A 26,332-nucleotide genomic window follows, 5' to 3' on the forward strand; every position below is an offset into this window, starting at 1 on the left:
AAATTGTTTAAAGAGTTGGTTGGAAATACTATATTTGATCTAAAATATAAATCTACTTTCTCGTTAATGGTTGCTTATTAGCTTTTTAAAAAAAAATCACATGCAATTTTCAAAGTCAATTTTGACTTTGTTTCAGAGTCAAAATTTGTCATGTGAATGATGGACTCACTATTCTTTGACATTCAGTTTCCTATGAAAAATAATTTCCACTGAATAACTATTTTCAAACAGTTAAAACAATTCAAGAAAGAAACCCTGTCATGAACTTTCTTCAGTTTACCACAGTTCAGTTCAAAAAGGACAGTAGCATATTGAAACAAGTTCACAAGAAGGTTATCAAGATGGATCTGGAAACCAAGACCTGTGAGGAATGTTTAAAAGATCTTGCACGTTTAGACTACAGAAAACATGACCAAAGGGAGTCTTCAGATATCTGAACAGCTGTGACAGGGTCATTGACAAGAAAGAGACTCTTGGAAAGGCTCAATACCAAATCCAATATGAATTGTTTCCAATAGAAGAATGTAATAATAGTACACTTACATCATCGCTTAAGGAAAAAAGCTTACCATAATAACAGTTTAAAGAGAGATGTTGCTCTGATTTATGTATTAAAAATTCATTGAGGTTGGACAAGATAAGATTGCTAACTGTAGATTGCATCTAGTTTGTTTACTATTTGATCAATGATATCTCCTAGAAGAACAGTTCTTCCTTTCTGAGTGTACATGTTCTCAAATCTATTTTGGAAGTTATGGAACATTTGGAAGCAGATTTGAAGACTCTGGATTTTACAGAGAAAAGAAAGATCAATCATTCATGCATTGTCCCCATACTCTTAAATCACTATTTATTTATTTATTGTTTGTTTGTTTGTTTGTATCTTGCCTTTATTTTTTAAAATGTCTCAAGGCTATGAACATATTTAATATACTTCTTTTTCTTATTTTCCCCACAACAACCCTGCAAGGTGACTTGAGCTGAGGCAGGACTAAAACTCATAGTCTCCTGTATTCTATCCTGATGCCTTTACTGCTAGACCAAATTGGTTCTTTATTTGCCATATATCTGATAATCAAATAATTTTTCAAATACACACTTTCGATTAAACAAGAGATAATCTCACTACATAAAATATGGAGAAGTTAATTGGTCTTGTAGATTTTGTGCATTTTTCAAAAATAAAACAAAGAACAAAAGGTATATCCAATTTATCTGAGTATTTATCAGGTTCTGAACCAAACTAATCATGACTGTTGCTACAAACCTAAAGTGCTATTGAGCAGAGTCAAAACCTTGTCAGAGATGAGCTAAAAATAAAATTTATCTAGTTTGTTTTGATTCTTTTCTATTTTTAGAAATTCCATTGCTTTTCTTAAATTATAAGTTACTGTTGCATCACATTCAGGTTTATCACAAGTCAGATAAACACCAGTTAGTTTTTATTCTTCAAGCAGCAGTCAACAAAAGGGAAGTAGGGGGTTGTTTCCAATGATTTTTTAGCTGTCTCATCAATAAAGCTGTCCTATGGTTTCCTGTTTATTTATTTTCTAATTACATATCACCGTTTCTCATTAATTTACTAGGACCCAAGATTGTTATCCCATTCACAGGACAGGACTGATAAGAAATAGTATTCTAGATGCTTGTGTTGATAAAAGTTCTTCCTTTCAGCTGGTGATTAATAAGTTCTTTCAGCTAGGATATACCAGCCAATAAAGCCATTTCAGAGGGGTTATCAGGACAATACACATTTTCATCTTACTTGGGCAGATTGAACAAAACATACACATAACTTTCAAATAAGCTTAGTGACAATTCATCTGGGCAGAAAGAAAGGAAAATATTTCCAAACAGTGGGAAACTGGACTTTTTCCATTGTCCAGTCTCATGCACAGAGGTGGATTTGTAGCTGTGCAGATGCAGATATATAAATTCCACAAAACACCCATAACAAAGCACATTTATTGGTACATCAGGTATCTTCATAACTCACATTTGTGATGAAGTTCTTCTATAATGACCAATCCTTTGTATATCAGCCTTGCAGGTAAAAGCTTGTCATTTCCTAACCCATCTTGTAGCGATAGAAAGAAAGCTGCTATTAGTTCATGAGTCCAGGCAAGAATGGAGGGAAACCTCCCCCAAACCCTCGAGGGTCAGTTTAGTGACCAATCAGGATTACAGATGTGGCCACGTGACATGAATTACATTTCCCAGGATACCATTAACTACATTTACCATGATGTAGCCCATCATTTACCATGATGTACCATGATGTTCCCTTAAAGGGACAGCTCATAATTCCTACGTAACTATCCAATTCCCATAGACTGGTTGGGACAGCACACCCATAATTTAATTAATAATAACAAAAAATAATATCAAACATAATAGTTTACTGAATCTGTGTCAAACATAAAATGTAACTGACTGATAGCAATGGCAGAATTCAACTTATATTAATTTTGTTGGCGATGTGTATTTGTGACTCTAAATTCTCATACCATCAAATAAAGTAACATTTCATAATAAAAAGAGGATGACGTGGAGAAAATAGCCTGGGATGCATTTGCAATGAACTATTTACCTGACAGAAGGCAATTGAGAAATATTGTGGAGAGGGGTACAAAAAACAGTCAATACTTGTTTCAAAAAATAAATTTGATCTTGACTACAGAATGACTCTTGATGGCTACATGGACTAAATAGAAATAGCTTACTATTTTCCATTTCTGGGATATTTTCAATTTCTCCATTTTGCCTAAAACTCTGAGATTTTCTATTTTTCTCCATATAAACAATAAACAAACTATATAGCTTTTAAAACCACTGAAGTTTGCTTAACACTGCCACCTTCTATATTTAAAATATAGCTTATAATAACGTCTGTATTCTAAAAAAGTCTTTTTGCTGTTGTAAGTGCTTTTTAACTGCATAGGGCTGTGTAGGAGCATTGCAGAATATACTTGTGTTTTGAGGAGTGTCGTTACGTATGTTGATTTATCCTTCATATTAAGAAGATTCTAGAAGCTTAGGGTTCATTCTGTGCTATGATATTTAATCTTGCTTGATAAGAAAAGGGAGGAAACTTCACATAGGTTCAGAAAAATCTCAAGATTATTTAGGTTGGCACTGGTTTATCAGGGTAATTCCCAGACTCTTATTCACATTCCAGGATTCTTTCAGTTTCCATGATGCACCAGCTAATCAAGATTAGCCCTTCAATCCATTATCATAAAGTTCATGAAATTTTTATACCAAGATTTGATCAAATCATTATATTGCCCTTTGAGCTTTGAGACAGGCCTGTTGTGTGACTTGGACATTTTGAGGTCCCTCTGCTTCTATTGGGGCTCCCAACAGCTGAATGGAGCTTTGTTATCATTTTGCTTGGTGTGTTATGTTTTTGTATTTGTTTAAATCTGTCTGCCAAAATCAATTATAAATCTTAAAATCTTCTTACTCACTGATGTGTTTATTGCCTCTGGATTATCAAAGCAATAATAGTCTGGCGTCTGGCCACTGCTTGACACTAGGCAATGCAGGCTGCTACTATGGAAGGCTCATTGATGCAGAATCCTTCAAATGCATGCACATCCATGCACAATATATACAATAACACACACACACTTTATATTTAAAAAAGAAAAATAAACTTTCAGAAGCATTTATGAGTCCCACCACAAATTAGTAGTATCACTTTTTCCATCAAATGTTGTCATCTTCTCTCCCTTTCTTTGACTGTTTAATATAGATGAGTACAGTTACATTCACATTCATCTTGTTCTTTTTCCAGACGGCATTTTGGTTGACCATCTAAAGGCCTTTTGGGAAATCAACATACTGAATGAAATTCTTACTGTGTAGCACATCCACTCTTTTCCAACATTGAAATAGAAAAGGAAGGAAATGTGTTAGGTAAAGTGGAAAATAATGTGAAGTGTGTAAGTAAGCTATAGCTTGAGAGTGAGGGAAAAGAAGGTCAAGAAAAGATAAACAGCTGTCCTTGTGTATGCATCCAAGTGTATCAGGAAGAGAGGCTCTTCAAACATTGCAATGCTAATGAACTACAGAGTGCAAGAGATAAGAAGGGATAGATAAAAGGAATGTGCAACCTTGAGAAAATAAAAAAAAATATCATAAGGCTGTAAGTAAATTTTAGAGATATGCAAATCAAATACAACTTAATTCAAATATTCAGATTTGGTAACAAAGGTAGTATCCTAGGACACATCACCACATTTTGACACCATAAGAACTTGGATGTTAAATTGGTCACAACTTAGTAAAAATACATAATTTGTCCCTTAAGTTAAACTCACAGCCAGTGCTTTAGAAAACAGTCAAAGTTTTGTCAAAAAAGGACCCAGGGAAGATCTGGGAAAAATTAATTCAATTTCTGTTCCAGGAAAATGAGTAGAAATGATGATTAAATATTTTTTTAAAAATGACCATAAATATTTGGGGAAAAAATGACCATAGCAAAGATAATTCCTACTTAAACAAACTTCTAGCCTTCTCCGAGAACATTAACAAGCGTAACGATGGGGATGATGTCTATTTGAATGCAGTTTTAAAAAGACCCTGTGACAGTTTGATAGTAACCAGGCCTGTCAGATCAAATTGGCTGGATGGATACTCTGTGGTCCCTCAAGTAACTGAGCTCTATGCCTTGAAGGGCTTTATAGGTAGCAACCAGCTCCAGAGAACAAAGTGGCATGTCCTTCACTGCCTGTAGTGCTGCATTCTGGACATTTGAGGCTTCCAGATGATCTTGAACAGTATCCCTCAAATAAAATAAAATACAAACTTGGAAATAATTCCATTTTAAGTAGGTGAGTTTGAGATAATTACTTCTATTGTTAAAAAAAATGAAGAAACTCATACTGTCACTCACTTGCAATTCATTGTATATTTAACAATGTGTTTTTAAACAGCAATGTTTAATGTTGCATTAATATTCTCAGCACTATCAATACAAGAAAGAGTCAAATTCCTGTTCTGAATGTAAAACCCACCCTGTTTTTCTGTGGTAGAAATTTCTATAAACCATGTCATCCTATCAATAAAGTTACTGTGTAATAAGGACAGAAAGCACAGAGAGTAAAATATTGGTTGTTTTATGGAACAGAAAGAGGAGATGAGAAAATAAGTGAATTTGCTGAATGAAATGGAGCAAATTGAGGGAAGGGCTGCCCTTTTCTGTCCCCTTGCTGTATTTCTTCTTTGGATTAATAAAGCATTTCAGTCTCTAAGGGCTGCATGCAACTTCCATTCATTTTAAAGGGATGTACACAGTCACATGGAAAGAAAAGCTTCATCTTGACTTATTGAGTAAATTCACTAAGGAAGCAACTGAGGGAAAATAACTTCCTCAGCATAGAATGTCATTTCCTGGCACTTTAATAGCAGTAAGTGTGCACATTCAGTAGAAAGTGAGAGAGAACCATTTTTTTAATGGTTTATGTAGAAAGCTAAGCTATCTACAAGAATCATGTGGTAGAATACAATGCAAAACACTCTTTTCTGACAACAACAGCTCTGCATCCCCTTGCTGTGGAATTATGTGTTAAGATAATTAAAGAAGCCGGAAGGTGGAGTAGGTGGGGAATGAAAGTTTGTATTTGCAGTGAATCCTGAGAGAAATTCCTGTATTTATTTTCAATTCAAAATGTGGAATGTGGGGAAAAAAAACTTAGTGTTTCTGCATATTTAGTAACAAAACTAGAGAATGGAGGGAGAAACTAGACTGTCATTAACAAATTATGCTAAATAAAAATAGGTTAAATTAAACTTGTGGTAATTGATTGAGAAATCTACCTTATTTCTCCAAAGCAAATTATTAATGCTGCAGTAATGTATTCTTTTGTTTTATATACAAGGGATGCCTGAAAGTATCAAAGAACAGATAATTGTAAAAAGTCCTTCTTCTATCCCAAGGTGAAGACTCAAAATGGAAAAAACATATATATGCTGTTAAGTTACTACATTTCACAGAATATCTGCAATTTTATTTTATTTACCTCTTTGATTGTATTTGAAGTAGAATATTATTTTCAAATCAATAGAATGACAAATTGCCTGGACTAATTCTACATAAGCCATGGGGGGCACAGTGATTAGAATGCAATACTGCTGTCATGCCCCTGGTGGAAACTGACCCTGAGGAAGAGGAGGAACAGCCAACAGGGAGTGGAAGTGTGGCTCCAGAGGTGGTAGAGGAGGCTGGGGAAGGGCAGAGGCTGGCTGAGCAGTCAGAGGAGGACCCAGGCCCATCCCCTATCCAGCCTAGGGCACACAGGGAGGAGAGGGTAAAACGTGGTCTACTCAGGAGGAGAGGGCCATGATCCTCTTCATGGGTTGCAGGTGTGAGATCTGCATAAAAGGTTGGACCGGAATGCTAACAGACGCTGGAGACAAATTAGTGTTGTATTTCTAAAGAAGGTTTATCTTGGTCAACGTTCTTCCAACGGACTGTCCCTGGTTATTTCCTGAAGTTGGCAATTATCTATCCTGGTCTCTCAAGGAACTTTATTCAATGTGGTTTCATTTTGGTTTTTGCTTCATTATCGGCTCTTTGGATGTGAACTGGGCTTTTTGCATTTGAAATATTATTTTGAAAATAGTTTACTCCTCCACTGTGAACAATGAAACAGTGAAGCCAGGTCGAAGGCATTAAAGGACTTTTAGTTATGTTTTGGATTTTGTTATATTTCTGATATACTCTGGGTCATCACAACTGCAGGCTACTTCTGCTGATTGCCGATTGCCAGCAGTTCAACAGTCTGAGTCTCACCAGCTCAAGGTTGCCTCAGCCTTCCATCCTTCTGAGGTTGAGGACCCAGATTTTTAGGGGCAATATGCTGACTCTGTAAACTGCTTAGAGAGAGCTTTAAAGTGCTGTGAAGCAGTATATAAATGGTATTGCTATTAAACAACACTTGAGACACAGTTTGTTGTAATCGGAAAGGGATATAACTAGAAACCAGAACAGCATGAGTTCTAGACTCACCTTAGATAGAAAGCTTACTGACTAACCTTGGGCCACTCATTTTTTCTTAATCCTAGGAAGGAAGCAATGGCAAATCACTTCTGAAAAAGCTCCCCCCCCAAAAAAACAAACAAACAAAAAACAACCACACAGGGACTTTTCTAGGCAGTGTCCAAGAATTGGACAAGTCTGAATCAAAGGAAAAAGAGAGAGGAAAAAACCCTAAGAGCTTTTCCATGATCAGTTCTTTGAGGATTAAATACAAGCACATCAGTCACTGATATGCTGTAATATGGTACCTTAAATTGTGTACAGCATAATTTCTAAAATGCATGTCATAGTAAACTTTTCTACATCCATAGGTTTAAGGTGATCTCCTAGAATAATTCATTTCAGCATCTTCTCATTTTTCAAAAATGTTTCTTATAGTGTAATGGTAAGTGGAAAAGACATTGGCAAATGGGTGAAGATATGTTGTAGTCAGACAAGTCAGCATATCCTGCATCTGAATATTGGGTAGGGCAAGAGTTTCAGAAGGAATCTTATACTGTAAAGGAGGACGCTGGAGAGTTGTACTTTTAAACTTACGAGATTGTATTAATGTAGCTTTACAATAAAGTAGAATTGGCTTTTCTGGTCAATTTTCATCTCTGGCGTACCTGGAAAGTCTGAGACATGGAAACATGTTTGTTTTTTTCATTTTCCATCTATTTCATAGACTTCCATTCACTTCAGACTAATTTCAAATCTGCTGACACCAGTGAGACCTAAACAGAAGATCAATACAAATTAAAAGCAAATTAAAAATCTGCAAGGGCTAAAGCATGTTGTTGAAAATCCATTAGTTTCTGGTTTACAGTTTGATGACCCATGATTGTTTGCTATGAGATAAAAAACGATCAGAAAAATCTATTAAACTCCTTGGTGTGATTAGAAGCTCTTGGTCTTATACAATTATTTGCTTATTTTGATAAATCTAAAGTCCCATTTACATTAACTTACATTAAATCAACTTCAAGTGAATGTCAAAATTTGGTACTGGAGCAAACAAAGGTAAGCTTGATTTGGAAATATTGACTAATGACTTGCTTTAGCTTGGGAATCAAAATAACTTGAGCATTATTAAATTTCCTGAAATAATTTCATATACAGAGTTATTATAAGATCATAATTAATTAGATGGATGGATAAACTAGTATAGAATTAAATTATATGGATATACAAGCACACATAAAACATGTGAATACTCATATTTAACATTTAGGGACAGACTCAGGGAAAATTATTTGAATCTTGTTCAGGGCTAAGCATAGCATTTTTGTACTATTCTTCAAAGCTTTCCCACTTTTTTTCATATGAGTCTAAAGAAAAAAAATGTGACTACAGTCCTTGTGTGCCAAGAAAACATCCCTCCAACAAATCAGATTCTGAAGATATTTATGAAGTAATGATGCCATATATATCAGCCAAACTGCCAGCAATAATCACATCCTAAAAGCCCCCCAGAACAGGTCAACTTTCACTAGTTTCCAGAAGGCTATTACTTGAAAAGGGTCAAGATGCCTGATGGGTGAGATATTTTGATGAACAATAATGTCAAATCATGTTTTCAGGGATTGTTCCTTCGCATAGACATCGATCTGGACTGAATCAGAAGAACTTTGGAGGTCTTTCCTAACTTTCTACCATCAAAGTGTTCAACTTCTAGAGAAACTTTGTTTGAGTGCTATCATTCTGATCATTTATTTTCTCAGCAGTGACTAACCTATATATTTGGTTTTTCCAAGATTTTCTTCTATAGTACTTTAATCTCCAATGAGCAAACATGAAGCAGGTGTGGCGAGGGATTCAACAAATTACAAACCATCAACCGACCAATGTCATCTCTGCTGAGGGGGGTGTTTCACTGACAGAGGAACTGAATCATTTCTTTGCTCGCTTTGAAGTGGAGACATCAGAGACAGATAAAACACAACTACTGGCCAATTGTAGCCCGCACCTCATTGTGGAGGAACAGGAAGTGAGGAGTATTCTGAGGGCTGTGGACTCTAAAAAGGCTGCCGGTCCTGATGATATCTCTGGCTGAGTGCTTAAAGATTGTGCTGATCAGTTGGCTGGAGTCTTTACCAGGATCTTCAATCGGTCTTTATCCCAGTCCACTATTCCATCTTGTTTGAAGACTTCCACCATTGTTCCACTGCCAAAGAAGTTTCCTATCAATAATGTCAATGATTACAGACCAGTGGCACTCACTCCTATCATCATGAAGTGCTTTGAGAAATTGGTCTGCCAGCACATCATTTCTGATCTTCTCTGTACATTTGATAAACCCCAGTTTGCATATAGAAAAAATAGATCTACAGAGGACGCTACAGCCATCACTCTTCACACTGCTCTGACTCATCTAGAACAGTGGGGGGGCTATGTGAGGATGCTTTTTATGGATTTTAGTTCTGCATTTAATACAATTCTTCCACATAGACTAGTGTCTAAACTTCTGGACCTTGGGCTTTCTTATTCAATCTGCCTTTGGATTATGGATTTCCTGTCTGGCCACTCACAGAGGGTCAGATTAGGTAATCATACCTCTTCAACCCTTATTCTTAACACTGGTACACCATACAGTTGCGTGTTGAGTCCCTTACTCTATACTCTTTATGTGCATGACTGCATTCCCACTCATGTTAATAATACTATTGCTAAATTTGCAGATGATACAGCAGTGGTGGAACTTATCTCTGGGAGGGATGAGTCTGCCTACTGAGATGAGATGGACTGGTTGCTTTTGGAGGCAACAACTTGGTCCTCAACATCAATAAGACCAAGGAGCTAATAGTGGATTATAGAAGGAACAGATCAGACCAGCCCTTGCTTATCAATAGAGACCGAGTGGAGCAAGTGGCCAGTTTTAAGTTTCTGAGTGTTACCCTAAAAGAGGACCTGACCTAGGGTGCCCACATTGCAGCCCTAGTCAAAAGGGCTGAGCAAAGATTATACTACCTGAGACTTCTCAGAAAATAACTGAATGAAAAATTGCTGGTGACCTTCTACCGCTGCACCATAGAGAGCATTTTAAGATACTGCACCTCTGTATGGTTTGCCAATTGCACACTGGCAGATAGGAAAGCACTCCAGAATGTTAATATCATTGCCCAGAAGATCATTGGTTGTCCTCTCCTCTCTTTGGAAGAACTTTATAGCTCCCACTGCCTTAAGAAAGTTCAAAACATTCTCAAAGATCCATCTCATCCTGGGAAGCCATTTTTTGAACTATTACCATCTGGCAGACTAATAAAAACAAGGACAAATAGGCTAAAAAACAGCTTCTATCCCAGGGCAGCAGCTCTTTTGAATTCTGCTGTATAGTGCAGTGTTGTGTGGTGTTGAGGGGTTTCCAGTTCAATGTGTGAAGGATGAAGGATGTGTGTTTGTGTTTATTTTCATGACCATGGTCATGATGTGCACTGAAGATGGTGTTTGATTTCATTGTATGAGGTGCAATGACAATAAAATAAAATAAAATAAAATAAAATAAAATAAAATAAAATAAAATAAAATAAAATAAAATAAAATAAAATAAAATAAAATAAAATAAAATAAATATATGCTTTATGTGAATGGTAAGATGCGACTTTTTCAGAATGTAAGTTATACACAAATTCATTGCTGCTAGTTTGTATCACCCTTTGCACCCTACTCGTTATGTAACATTGGATTCAATATTTTATTTATCAGTTCTGAAAATAAGGTATACCCAATAACGTTTTTTTAGGAGGAATCAATATACTAAAGTACATTTAAATTAACATACGCATGAAAGAAAGAGGAAAGGAGGGGTTTTTTCTTTCTTTCATGTTTCTGCCTTATATCATTATATTCCTATTAGGGTTTGTTTCAAAAAGGTCTGAATAAGTGCAATCTTTTTTTTAACAGTTTATTTATACATTTTCACATTATATACATACATGCTTAGTGAACAGCGTATTGTCTTGATCATTTTGCTTATATAATAATATTTTTCCCACTCCTAATTTATACCTCTATTATCCAACCATTTGTAAAACAAATTCCATGTTCAAAAATACTCTGTATCTTGGTTACATTTCCAACATCTGGAGGATGAATTTTTAAACATCTTTGCTAATCCCGCCAGTCATAAGTGCTACCTATAAAACATTTTATATAGTTTCCTTATAAGTAGTTGCCATTGTCAACTTACAATTTCTGTCCCACAATGTTTGCCATTTGTCTAGTTCTATAGTGTATCCATTTTTTTTTTGCCCATGCTGTCCTTATCTCTTTTACCTGTTCATCTTCCATTTTTAAGTTTAACAAGAAATTGTATATTTTCTTAGAATAAGTGTAATCTTGAATTACTATGTTGAAAAATATGATTCTCAGATTATCCATCAATATTAACTGCATGTTGGATGACTAAATCCTACCTTCATTGATGATTACTGGTATCGGGCTCCTGCAAGTGGAAATCCACAGATTATTCATAAGTAGAAGAAGAATACACAATATAAATAAAACTACATATCAAGCACCAAATGAGCTAAGTTTTTGTGTATGCTACTGTGTCTTATGCAGTCTACTAACACTGCCTGACAGTTGACTGGTGAGAGACCAATAGATAAATAGATCCAATGTGAGGATTATCTTTTGCAAGATTTCATTCCTGTTCCCATATCAGTACCTGATGTGGCATCAGGTAATGCTTCCGGATCACATGTGACTGAAACATATATTCAGATTTTCAGACGGAAATATCAGAGGCAGAAGACAGATACTTTTTAAAAGTGTGATGGTCAGGAAGATTAAAGTTAAAATAATTCCGTCCTCCCCAACTCTAGGCCAATAATCTGCTCTTATTTAGAATTATAGCTACAGTTGACTGATGGGAAAGAATATTTTTTTACAAACTGTAGCCACCAACTGAGAAACTAATTGTAAAATCAGGCCACTCTTTCCCTTTTATTCCTAGCCATTTTTAAAAAATCATCTTTCTATTGAACATACATTGTGGATAACCAAATAAACTCAGCATCCAAAAATCGGTATTTGCTGGATTTTTGTTAAAATAAGAAAAATAAAAGGTCTGCATATGAGTTCCATCCGTAGTTCATCCTTGTCAGATAAGGTGATGAATATGTTGTCTCTCTCTCTCTCTCTCCCTTCTTTGTCTCTCTCTCTATGTCTGTCTGTCTGTCTCTATCTCTCTTTGTCTCTCTCTCTCTGACACACACACACACACACAAAACGTGGGATAAAAAATAAAATTCTGGATGAAAGGCAAATATGAACTATAAACTAGCTTTGATGAACAGTTCCTGTTTATTGAGGAAAACTTTGAACATCTAGTCAGTATGTATTAATTGTCTGAAGAAAATCAATGTAAAAAACAGTGGGCTTTCCTAATGCTGAGTTGTAGGGCTATCTTCCAATCAACAGGAAACCATACCAGCATAAAATTAGTTGCTTCCAATGTCCATTCCCACTTTCCTCCTACTTTTCTTCTACCTTTTGTTTCTACTCATTGCCGGTCAGCCAAATCTCTCCAAGTTAATGAGTGACAAAACTTAACAAGATGGTGGTAACATAGTGGGGAGGGGGTTGGGGCGGGGCAGGAGTTGGTTGGGATGTTGTCATGTTTGTTTAATGGAAACATGGAAATGAGCATATGACTAGTGTGACTGACAGATCTAGAAACTGCAAGCAAGCACAGTAAAAGTATTAACCCCATTTGCTTCTATTATAATGTTAATTATACTTTACAAGGATCTGCTTTTAATTTTAGTTTGTCATTCATCATATGTAATTGTCTATCATGCATACATAGCTGACCTGCAGTGCTGGGTCACCATAAGAATCTCCTTCTTCTTACATTTGTCAGATGCATATGACATTCTGAATACAACTTTCATCTTAACTCATGCTGTTGCAATAGAAATTGAAGCAGAAGGAATCTTTGAGTTGTTTACTCATGCCCTCTGGGACTTTAATGCTCTGAGACCTTGTTGCTTGATGTTTCTCAAGCACTGTGCCATTTACTTTGGGAGAATAACCTGCCAGTTTCAAGTCACAGAGACAGAGAGGAAAGGGGCAACTTTGCAGATCTTGAAAAAGGGTCATTTAAACACAACAGGTGCAGTACAAAACAAAACCCTCAGAAAGTGATAGATAATAGCACGATAAATGAGAGGAGGAATAAGGAAAGTGTTAGAAGACAAGCATGCCAATTAAAAATCTGGCTATTTCAAATTTTCTGTGACTGGAAAATAATGTTATAGTTCATAAGACAATAGAAATTGTGCTTGGGTATATATGTAAAACATATACATAAATACACAATTTTAAATGCAAGTAGCTCAGGTACATTGTGCCTGCTCCTTTTTTATGTAAATATGGTAATTTATGGTTCTTCATAGCCACAGAGTCCTTCTGGGCATTTCTTTTACTCCATTATATTACACTGCCAGAGGACCTGTCACATGGTGATTATCAGGAGTGGGATTCAATTTTTTTAACAACTGGTTCTGTGGGCATGGCTTAGTTGGTTGGCATGGCCAATTCAATATCACTCACATCGAGGCACACATCTCCTCTACTGGCCTTTCATGACTGTGGGGATGCTGCAACAGTTGTAAATGTGAAAAATGGTCATAAGTCACTTTTTTCAGTGCCATTGTAACTTTGAATGGTCACTCTACACAAGCAAAGTACCAGCAAAGGAGGGAAAAAAACTCCAGAGAAGTTCCTGAGACAGGAAGTCTAGTCCTGCCAAGAATGTAATAAGGATTAATGGAGAGGCAGTTTTTGTAAGCAACACCAGAATGTTTCCTTCCTGCCTTCCTTACAGGATTAGGCCAGTAATTTCTTCTAACAACTGGTTCTCCGAACTGCTTAGAATGTCAACAACCGGTTCTAGCGAATAGGTGCGAGCTGGTAGAATCCCACCCATGATAGTCATGCATTACCAACAATGAAGAGAAAAGTATGGGGGAACATGAATTACACATCACAAGGCAGACTTTATTCTTTTGTACGTACATTCTGATGTGGGATGCAAGTACTTAAATCATGGTTTGCATGATGATCATTTGTCCTCTCTGCTTTCCCTAAACATTGTGGCTATCTGTCGTTAGTGAGCTTGTGAAAAATAAAACTTAACTAGTTATTTGGAACATTTGAGGTTACACCTAATATTTATGATATTAGCATACAAAAATGAAAAAATGAAAAAAATGATTGATCTGGTGTTTTTCTTTTAAGTACTCACTCATTTAACTTTTTATTGGTAGCCAACAATATTACATGTTTTAAAGTGTCATTAACAATTATAGGCCATGTATTTTACTGTACTTTCTGGCCCAAAGGCCATGGCAAAAGTTTTATTTTTGTTTTGTGCTCACTCATCAAAAAAGGGGAAACCTTTTTACATATAGTACCATTTATATTTTATATTTATATATTGCATATGTTTAATGTGTATGGTTGGTTTTGATTTTTTGACCAGAGGTGTTTTTCAGTTTCTTTTTTATCCTGTGTACCATACAGTCACATTGTTTGGGCAGCTTTATAAATCTCATAAATAATAAACAAACCATGATTCTTTACAAATGCTCTAAAATAATCATCTCTCCAAGTCCTTATTGCAAGTACTTTGACTCTTCTAAATCCAGCAAGGATTTCTCTGGACTTTAATTTATGAGATAACGAAAGGGAAACATCTAATGAGCAATTCTACCCCCACCTTCAAGTTGAGGACTTTATCTGTGTTTTGCAGCTGTATCTTTCTTTCTCTTCTTACCCCTTTTAAAGCTGTATTCTTAGTCCCATCAATACAGTTTCCCATTAAGTTAAATAGCTTATTGACTGGGATGAGAGGTGTCTGAGAGGGTGATAGGATCCGCATGCAGTGCTTTCTCAAGGCAGACAATAGCAGGTCACCACACAGTAAATCAGTTTGTAATGGAGTTTGGACTTGAAGAATCAGTTCTGTGTACATTTTTTATTTGTTTTTAATTTGTACCAATGGTAATTCAGTCAGTTTCAATTTATATGATGGCAAAACGATAAGGAGCAACTGAAATATTGTTGGTCTTTTCAAATGTGGCATGGCAATCGGAATAGCCAATGCCTCTAATATTTATGTCACTTTTTTTTTCCCAGGAGCATTAGTTCTGCACACTGTGGCAGTTGGACGAATATTAAATTATGATATACGGGTCATAAGGCTCCAGTATACACAATATCAGGAACAAGAATGGACCATGTTTAGAAAAAATAACATACACACTGATGTCTAACTTGTTCTTATATAAGAGAAAAAGCTTTTATACGTGAGCTTAGAGCATCACAGCTGTGAATAATCATGTACATATTTAATTTTCCCTTGCCTGATCCAGACATAGATACTCACACATTTTATCCAATGGTCTTTTGTCCTATGACTCCTCCTATGTTTCTTGAGATAAGTCTACAATTGGGATCAACCTATAGTTGATAGTGACAGTTTCCTTTTTGTCTCAGTTCAGGACTGTGCAGGCAGGCAGTGTAAAACACACTGATCACATGGGGCTGCTATCTGATGTAATGTGTTCTATGTCAAAGAATATTGTTGCTTCAAATAATTATGTCACTATTGTGTGTGAGTTGGACCACTCCTTTCCATCCAGTCTTTGACCTCTTCTCTCACTGTTCAGTTCTTTATTAATTGTAAGGGTCAACATAGCTAGATTATTTTTGGCTTAGCATATATGCTGGAACTATAAATAAAGAAACAAATCTTGAAAAAGAATTTGATTTTTTGTTTTCTATATTTTATTTTTTTCTTATTTATTATATCATTATTGTATTTTGTTGTACACTTTTTAAAAAACAAATGACATTGAGGTTGCCTTAAAAATGGCTAATATACCACTTCTTTGTTAAGCCTTATCTGTCATGGCTCCATTGGAGCCTGAGTCCATGGAGGAGGATGAGCTGGAGCTGGTCGAGGGCAGCCTCGTTGGCTTCGGAGGAGCAGAACGAGGCAGCCCCAGGTCCCTTGGGTTTGGGACGATTTGCCAGCATGGAAGTATGGGGTCAGGATGACTGAGAGAGGGGGGAAGAGAGGGCAGGCAGTGGAGAGCTCAGGTGATGAGCGAGAACTGCCCCCTCCTGTTCCCCAAGCACAGAGGGTAGAGAGGAGGAGGGAACAGCACAGGCTGACCCAATGACTCAGAAGGAGGGTGCCCTGCCCCTTTTCACAAGGCATACCTGGGGACTGAGACTTAGGGGGATGCTGTGGGGAGGGACATTTGTCAGGAACAAATGCTGAATTTATGGAGTTTGGTGTGCCATTGCTGACATCTGGAGTTCGCTGGACTTCTTGTCTTGTTCCTTTGCTTTCTGCACTCATTGCCTTATTCCTTTGCTTCGTTGGACTCCTTGACTGGTTCTCTTGACTTGCTGGATTTCTTGCCTTGAAGCCATTGTGCTAACAGTGTTTTTCTGGACTACTTGCAGTCAGACACTGCTGGAGGGGTGTGTGGGAGTATGTGAGCACTTTGCTTCAGGACTTGCCATAAATGTGGGAGCATTTGGGGGAGTGTTGGAGCAATAATTTTGAATTATCAGCTGACTGTGTTGCCTCAATGCCTTGCCCCAGGTCATCACACTTATGTGCACAATCAATTTCTATTGTTTCTACTGTTTGTGAGAATGTTCCAGGGATACTGGTTCTATGTTTGGGTGAGAAACTACAACAACCCATTTCCAGTTAGTCTTTAATCTCTTTGCAAGATTATGCCTTATGAAGTGGCTCATTTGGTGTAATGGAACAAAGCTGAACATTTGGAGTTGCTATTTCTCACTTGGTGTATTAGACTATCAATTATTCCACCAATTGCAGAGGTTGTTGAAGTTGATGGCACTATTTGGGGAGAGGGGAAATTAGAGTGCTTGTGAATAGGAGCTCATACAGAGCAGCTTACTTTAGCCAGGATTGGAAATCAAATCAATCACAGACTTGAAACTTCAGCATGGTAAGGCTGAGCAGAAAGTTGTACACAGAAGATCCCATCCTGATTGTACATAAGGATAAACTTTGGGAGACCCTGATTTAAAGTATCATGCTTTCTGATTGTTATCAGCATGGGATGAGAGAAGGCTGGTGCAATAGCATGAAACTCACCAGTCTATGTTGTTATATAAATTTCATGTGGAAAAGATTTCATAAATTTTATGAATATTCAGTTTTAGAGACTTTATTTTATTAAATCTGTTGATCATACGGAAAGTAACAAAGTGGTTCTAGTGGTGATAGGAGCACTTGGGTTTGTGCTCCAAAGCTGGGGGAGTAGCTTTAACAGATTCCAGAAATAAGATTTGCCACCACCTTATTCAGACTGAAAAACTCTATTCAGACTTTTCTCCACTGATGCCACCAAACGTATGCCAGACCTGGCTGGTATCTACTTCCTGATAATTCCAAAAGTAGGCAAATTCATTCTATATTGTACTATTGTATTCAGTTCTCCATTAGTAATGTCATACATACCAACACCATCACTAAAATAACTGTGATGGAATCTGGTGCTGGGTTACTAGAAGAAGGAATAAACAGAAACATCAATCTTGAATTACTGCTTTGCAGAAAGTGGCACAGGAAGGGTTCTCCCTATTTTCTTCTCAGCGTTTATCAGATAGTTATACAGAGTATACTTTGGTCTGGCAAGATTTTGCCTATGGGCAAACAATGCAATAAAAAAACCTGCTTTGAGCTTTTACATATGTCCTTCTTGGCTTCTCATCCCTGATGTTATCTTCTACAAATTCTGTGAACATTTTCAGCTCTGTCAATCCTGAGAACACAACAGGTAACTTAGCTCTGTGTCCCTGCTAACATTCAGTTCTTCCCAGGCAGCATCTTGGAAAAGGGGTAATGAACAGTCTTTTCTTCCTGCAAGGTTACCTTAATGAGTTTCCACCCCGTTATATTAAAGACCAGTATAGACCAGGCTCAGGTTCATTGTATTAAGTGGAAAGCCAACTAAAGCTGCTTAAATGGTTTGGCCGCTGGGAAATTGCATAAAGTATCCTGTGCTTAAAGAGACATTATGATTAAAACCGAGCAAGGGATTCCCTCAATAAACTTTAGGCAAGATAGCTTCTTTTATTGCTTATTCATCCACCTCCTGGAAACCTTTAGTTGTTTAATGGCTTGACTGAAGTGCTATAATGAGGCAATTTTGTGTCAGGATGCTAAAACAGAAGTAAGACATTACATATGAAGAGCATTATCTGCAGTAGCTGAACTATAATGGTCAGTAAGTGTCAATGAAGCTACCTCTGAAATTCCAATAGATAGTCACTCCGCTGTTGGTTTAGAGTGCTGTCAAAGCAGGAGCATAAATGCATCTTCATGACATTTTGCATTGCAAAAGGAGAAAGGGAAGCAAATACTTTCTGCTATGTTGATTGTCACACAAAAAGAGAACACACAGTGTTTCTCAACAATATTTTGGGAGTGTGAGGAAAACTGTCACTTGTATAACTTCTCTGAAACCAGGGTGTGATTTTTTATTATAACTAAGTTATCAATCTTAAAGCAGAATGGAGCCAAGCTGGAAAAATAAACCAAAAATTGCTTTTGTAAAGATGTAGTGGAAAAAAGTTCCTAGAATAAACTCAAATGCTTTACAATTAGCTGCCTAGTGCTAAATGGTCAAAATGATTGTGGCTTGGTGATGTTGACACTGAGTTGGTTGAATATAAATGTTAAATTGTTAAATATAAATCTGATATGATCTAAAAATCAAAGTCAAAGTTTTGCTGTCCTGTGGATTCAAATTTACTTAGAACTATCCTCAGCCATAAGTTGGTGCTTGAATTATGTTCATCTTAATAATATCTAAGGCAGAGGTGGTATTCAGTAGGTTCTGACCAGTTCTGGAGAACCTATAGCAGAAATTTTGAGTAGTTCAAAGAACTGACAAATACCACCTCTGACTGGAGATTTTACAGTATCCTTCCTCTGCCATGCCCACCAAGCCATGCCCAGTGGTGGGATTCAAAAATATTTGAATCCCACCACTGATCTAAGGCCTGTATATGATATAATTCTTCTTGCATTCTCAGCTCTGCTATATAGTTTGGGAGGCTTTTTTACAGATATATCTTTACATTTTGGAAGAAATTTCTCTGCTAATTTATTTTTGAGCCAGTTGATGCCATGACTTTTAACTTAACCTAGCACTATTCAGTCACTGTGTGTACATAGAGAAATGTACCTATAGCCCTTTTCAGTTGGTGTATGTGTGTTTGTAAAGGACAAAAATGCATGAAGTGATACATGAATATTATAAAAGTAGACACTGTCTTGGGTGCATTGAACTGCATTGATGTATACTAATAGAACTTTTTGTTTGAATCTTAAGAAAAAAAATTCTGATATGGGACTGGGATAAAACTATATGAAGTTGAAAAATATGAATAACACACATCTATCTATAGTTTATTGATTAGAAGATTACAATCAAATTATAAAGCAAAGATATGCTACAGATAATCAGGCCCAATGAACCATTATGTAAAAATAAAACAATTAGAGTATTTTCTTTTATTCGGTTTGTAGAAAGCTTCACTGAGACAAAGTACTACTAAACACAAGATGTTGATCCATTGCATCAGTGCTTTAGTTCACTTACACTGTGAGAAATTCATAGCAGAGCTCCAGTGCATTTAAGAGCACCTATATAATAAAATCAAGGAAAAGGTGTTCAGTACACATTCCAGAGGCATATAGTGTACCCAATGCTATTTTAACATATAGACCAAAAGCTGTGTGAGTTTCTCTGGCATAAATCCTGGTAAATAATTTTAATCATGCAGAAGGCTACATTTGTTGTATATAACTTGCACTAATGGCTCTAGCATTCAAACCCCAAAGCCTAGTGCTTCATGTCCAATCCAGTTCATATTTCTGGATGGCTGAATCTCATATGGAGTTCATAAAGAAATCTGACAAGGTACAACAGGAATGCTAATACAATGTAGTGGATATTTCTTACTTAAGGGCTGCAACTCAGGTACATATAAACCATTCAGTCTTGAGATTCAAGATATGTATTTGGCAAAGACTGTTGGATTTTAATGGTTGGTCTTATTCCAATCCACATATATTTATCAATGTGTGTACAGCTCCTAGAGTTCTCTTCTGAATCTAGTAACAGTTCGTAACCAGAACTGGTTAAATAGACTTAAAGCTTATCTATGAGAAACCTACAGCCAACTGATATTGCTATTCTGAAGGTAGTTTATAGATACTATAATTCCTAGTCATTAATTAGTATATGCTTTGTGAATGTGTCTAATTTCCAAAGGCATAAAATGCCATAATTTAATTAGGTTTATGTACAATGCTTCTTTTTCTGGTCTGAAATTTTTAACGTTTAATTTCACCTTGGTCTTTACTATAATTACAATGAGAAAAGCTGTTCTGAACATACCATCATTTTCTATATAGACTAAATTAGTAAATATAGGTAACAACGCATGGGTGGGATCACTTGGAACATATATTGGGATTCAAGATTCAAGGCAAACTGTGGAAAAACATTAGCTGGAGATACCAGCTCCCTAGGATGCAGAAACACCCACGGGGTGATTCTCTCTCTCTCTCTCTCTCTCTCTCTCTATATATATATATATATAACACATATATATATATATGTATATATATATATAACACATTATTTGTTCAAGCACACTCTTGTTAGTCCTTGAAATATTATAGATTTTTGAAGCAATAAAACAGATAATAAATTATATGCTTTCTTTCAGCTAAAAGAACAAGGATGTACGTCAGTTCTTAAAAGTGTTGGCAATGGCTGATTCCTCTTTTTCCATCTACTGATATGAAAATTGAGAGCATATAATAGAAAGAGTCAATGGGGGAAAGAGATGAAAATAACATTTCTTGCATGGTTTTTCTCCCTCATAAATAATAATAATAACAACAACAATATTCTTTACAGATGGATGGATTAGTCATTGAGAACATATTTCTGTATTGTGAATAAGCACAAATAAATTTCAAGTTTCCCAACTTTCAGGCATGTTATCTCAGCAGAAATACTACTCCTATTTCTTAGTATGTTTTTGTAACCTTCAAGTCTTTCATTTCTAGAACTTAATATCTAAGGGCCTATCTGCAATAATAATGACTTATGGGAGATTGTGATTTGGAATGTCAAGTGTAAATTTTAAATAATATGAATCCACAAATGAAACAAAACAAAGAAATATACATTGTGTGTTTGTACAACAAAAAGAAAGGACAAGGATTAATAGTTCTAAATAAAGGTGGTATGATTGGAATGGATTTAATGACTGTAAGCAGGGAAGCAAAGAACTAGATTTTACTATAAGTAGGAGGAGAAAAATAAAAACTATGAATTTATTTGATCAACAATGTTATAAATGTGCACAAATAAAAGTGTATAGTTTAGTGATAATTATATTATAATTAATGTAAGAGTCAGATATGAATTTTGAGAGAGAATCTAGCCTGGAGAAATAAAACATAAAACTACATGTTGAGATTGTCTCAATGAATTGGCAGCCACTTCTGAAAAATTATCAGATATTTTGGCTTCATTAAATAGCCGTAAGTTATATTTATGAAAGCAAATGTGAAGAGATGGAAAAGAAAAGTGAGAAGAAATAAAAATACTTAAAGATTAATAATACTCTATTCTGAGAACACATACTAAAAGTATTTTGAACCCTTTCCCCTGGTCAGCTTATCCAGGAATCATTGGAATACAATTTACTTTTTGCCACAAATATGCAGGTTTATTTTTCTAATAATGATAAAAACATACTGTAAATCATATACTGTTCCTTTTCGAAGACCTGTTAGGATATAAAATACCCAGTGTCCTAAAATGTCTAAAATGAGGATTCCTAATATACTTTCTTTGTCTTTTAAACTATGAACATGAAACTATGTCTCAGAACCAAATGGTCTCTAGCTGCCCAACCCAACCAAATGATTCTGAGAGGCTTATGCACATAATATTTCTACCTATATAGGTGGATTTTTATTGGTTTTCTTCCACATTATTGTTATCCTTATTCTAATTGCATCTTGTACATAAGCCAGAAAGAAATGAAGTTAGTTTAAGAAATGCTTTGACCCAAGAAATGCTTGAGACTCTGTCTGGACACTTTTATCATTAGCCCTTATTAGTGGATTCACCCTCTGATTAAAAAAGAAAAAAAAATCTTGCTTACTCCTGTTACTTGGACTAGAAAAGGAAAAGAGTGCACTCTTTGCCATGTTCATTTTTTTTAATTAGATGGCCTTTGTTCACTGTTTTATCATAAATTTCTAAAAAGGGAAAGGAAAACAAATTGGCCTCAGAGAGCAGCAATTAGTGACTGGAGAGGAGTAGGCATTTTTACCAAAGTATACAGCAGCTAGTTGGAATGATATGAGGAACAGGTAACTAGACAGCTAGATCTGAAGCAGCACAAGTCAGAAAACACCACTTTAACACCACTGTAACAGAACAAGGTGAGATGGATATGGGTAGCGAGTGATATCATGCATTCTTTTTTTTTTTGAACAAATTTTATTGATTTTCCAAAACAATACACAAACAAAATATAAAATATAATGACATAAGAATTTTTTTTTCTTAAAAAGCCAATACAACATCTTATTTAAAGACAGAATTATTCCAAGTTATCACATTTCCAAACAAGCACAATTTGATATATATATTTACCTTATCTGTTCATCTTCATATCTTATCCCAAACTTCTCTTTATTACTTCCTTTCCTTCTATTTATTCAAATTATATCTCTTTAACTTTAGATTGTATACATTTTTATATCCATCTGTCTTATACATTTTCATTATTCTCTTCCAATACAAAAACAAACAAGACATAAAACATAAAAACATAAAACATCTTTTCTGAAAGTTGCTTGATCCCGGGTTAAAACTCATCATACAGACACCTCTTCAAAAATCATGTTCCTTTTATATATCATTCCATATCTTATTACCGTTTTCCATTTTCTATATAGCTTCTTCCTTTTTTTAACTCTCTTAGTTTTATTCTACTTATCTCAGTTCAAGTCATAATACTTAACATTCTTTGTCTGTTCTCAACTATCCATTCATTTTTTCTCTTTAAACAAAACCTCTCCTGTACACTAATTAGAGTATGATGCCTTTAACTCTTTCCCCTAACCTAATAATACTTAATATCACACATAACTTGTATTGGGATTCTGTTTAGCACATCCTAAAGTCACACAATATATTATATAAAGAGAGAAAGAAAAAAGAAAGAACGACAATAACAAACAAATTTATAGATATATAATATAGGTAGTACCCCTGTCAAAACCATTTTAATCATACCTATTGATACTTATTTATATATTTATATCTTAAACATTTTATTCTATAAATGCCTATAATAACACAATCTTATGTACCTTACAGAATCCCTTTTTCAATTAAATTTACCCATTGTCTCTAAATAAATTTTGTTTCTTCAAATCTTGCTTCCCATCATTGAGACTTCTCACCCCTTCCTTTCTCCCTTGCTTATTCTTTTCCTTACCCTGTTTACCCCTTTGTCTTTCCACCTCCCTTTTCTTCTTGTGCTTTCCCCCTTCCTGTTGTTTTCTAACCTTATATCCACCCTTCAACTCATTTTTATCTTTTTTGGTTGTTTTTTTAGGTTTTAAAATCCCTTTTTCCTTTTCCTCTTCCTCCTTCTTCTCCCCCAATAGAGTCACATGTTCATCAAAAATAGTTCCTTCTTTGTCCCAATTATCCTGCTGCACAATCAATTCTCCATAGGAACGCACCGCCATTTCTAGAGATTGAAAAAGAACATCCAAAGTATCTTTCCAGTCTTGTTCTTCCTTTTTATATTTTAGATATTCAGTTTTAGATTCATCCAAGGGTGATGCCATTGTAAAGAGGAAAAAATTTTCCCAAAACAACCACCCGAGTGTTTTTAAACAAAGAAAAAAAGTTTCCCAAAAGATGCAAAGTCACCAAACAATCCAGATAGACTATTTCATTTAGCACTTTTTCCCTTCTTCCATTTCTTTTTCTGGGGTTGCTATTAAATCACAAAATTCCAATTATAATATGTCTTTTGAAGTCTTATTAATGTTCAAATGGCTCTTTAAAATTCTAGGCAGTGTGCTCCTTATTTTCAACTTCTGCTTCAATTTTTTTCCTCTCCCTTCCCACTCACAGCAAAAGAAAAAAAATTCTTTAAATATTTAGAAATCCATATCCCTTTGGCATTAGCATAGTCTTTAGCATTTAGCACACCTTCAATACGGGTTTCCGATTTCTCTCAAAGCTGTTCCGTTTGGAAGGAGAGTGAAAAGAAAAAATTTTTTCCCTTTGATATCCATTCGCTGCTTACTCAGTCTGGGAACAATGTGTCTTTAGTAGGTGTTAAATACCAGGATACTTTCACTGTTCCTTTGTCCCAGTCAGCAAAATCACTTTCATTTCTTCACAAACTCCTCCAGCACTTCCTTTTCCCGGCTGAGCTCTTCTAAGTGGCGGCCATGAGACCGCCGTTCAGCTGCCATCGGAGAGGGAGATTTAGCCGGCTAGGGAAGAGAGATGTGATGTCTCTCGTCCCTGCCAGAACCCCCCAGTCTTCACCACCTTCTACAAAGGTGGCTTAGCCCCGAAGCCAAATGGCTCGAGGCACTCAGGCAGTGAACACAGGCAGAAACCGTGCACAGTCACGGATTCCTGCCTGCACCGAAGCACCACAAGCCGGAAGTTCGATATCATGCATTCTTGATCAATGTATGGTAAAAAAAAAAAAAAAATCAAATTTAAGCAATTTTTATTCTCTTCCTTCAAAGTGATATCCATATAGTATATCATATCAAGATCAATATTAAATTTTGCTGCTGAAGAATATTAAAGTTATGTATGTAGGGTTTGACAAAATACATCTTTTTTTTAAAAAAAACCATTATTTTAGTCTGGAATGTCTGTTTGATTATCTTTAGCTGTTGATATGCCCCCCCCCACACACACACACACACCTTATTTTGTACACTGCCTAACATTCACTAGAGTTAGTTAGCTAATAAATTTAAATGCACAATCCAACTAGAAAATTATTTCCAGGGACAAATGTGAACAGTTCAAATCCTAGTCTAATTCTTTGAACTACAGAAAGTCCTTTTGAAGCTAGGATAATATACAATTCTCTTCAAACAAAAGTTGGTTTTAGCTCACATGGTCTGGAAAGTACAATAGGTGCTCACTATCTCTTAAACTCTTCAGTTTTATATCTATCCTTCATGTTTCCTGGTTTGCCTGCCTGCCTATCTGTCTGTCTGTCTGTCTGTCTATCTGTCTATCAATCATTTCTGTTGTACAAGCATACAACCACAACACAAAACCCATGGCACCCAGGACAAAGCAATAATCCCACTCAAATACACATTCCCAAAATCAACAAGGAAGAGCTTACTTGATTTTAATTAGGGTAGGTGTTGGGTATATGAATACTCCAACTGGTTTGGGTTGAATAAATATGTAAACCTAGGATTAAGTGCTATGTAGCTTTAAGCACAAGAAACTGCAATGTCATTGTGGGTGCGGTTGCAGGCAGCCATATAGGTAGGAGGGGAAACGTAATAGCCCCGGCTTCTGGATGCAACTGTATGAGCCCCGGCTTCTGGATGCAACTGTCTGAGTCCGGCTTCTGGATGCAACTGTCTGAGTCCGGCTTCTGGATGCACCTGGTTACTGTTCCTGGTCTGTTGCCTACTGTTGTTGGAACGTCTATCTGCTTACTTTGGAGGCTACTGTGCCAGATACCATTTTACCTGAACACAAGGACTGTTTACTGGTGAGCTGTGGATTCAGCGTTAGTACTTGAGAGAAAGGTATCTTAAGGAGAAGATTACAAGCAGATAAAGACATTGTATTTACTGTTTAATGGACTTGATAACTGGATTGATAAACTGGATACTGACATATGGACTGAATGACTATTCTTAATCTCTGTATGAATTAAATACCTATTTAAACCACAAACAGTGTATTTGTCTCAAGTGTGTGTATACTCCTTGGGCCCAGCCTCACTCTCATTTGGCTGCCTGGCTTGACTGCTGCTGTGCACTCAGCTCAGGGGTTTATCCCCAAACACTAACATTGGTTATGGGCCCAGCAGTGTGCACAGTCTAGCTAACCAGGATATACCAGTGAGAGTTTGGTCAAGAGTTACACATTACTGTAAAGACAAACTGTTTGTTAAATAGTTATTTTTCTG

The sequence above is a fragment of the Pseudonaja textilis genome, chromosome 3, assembly GCF_049901715.1.
Source record: "Pseudonaja textilis isolate UNSWEBS1 chromosome 3, rPseTex1.2, whole genome shotgun sequence".
Taxonomy (NCBI): Eukaryota; Metazoa; Chordata; class Lepidosauria; order Squamata; family Elapidae; genus Pseudonaja; species Pseudonaja textilis.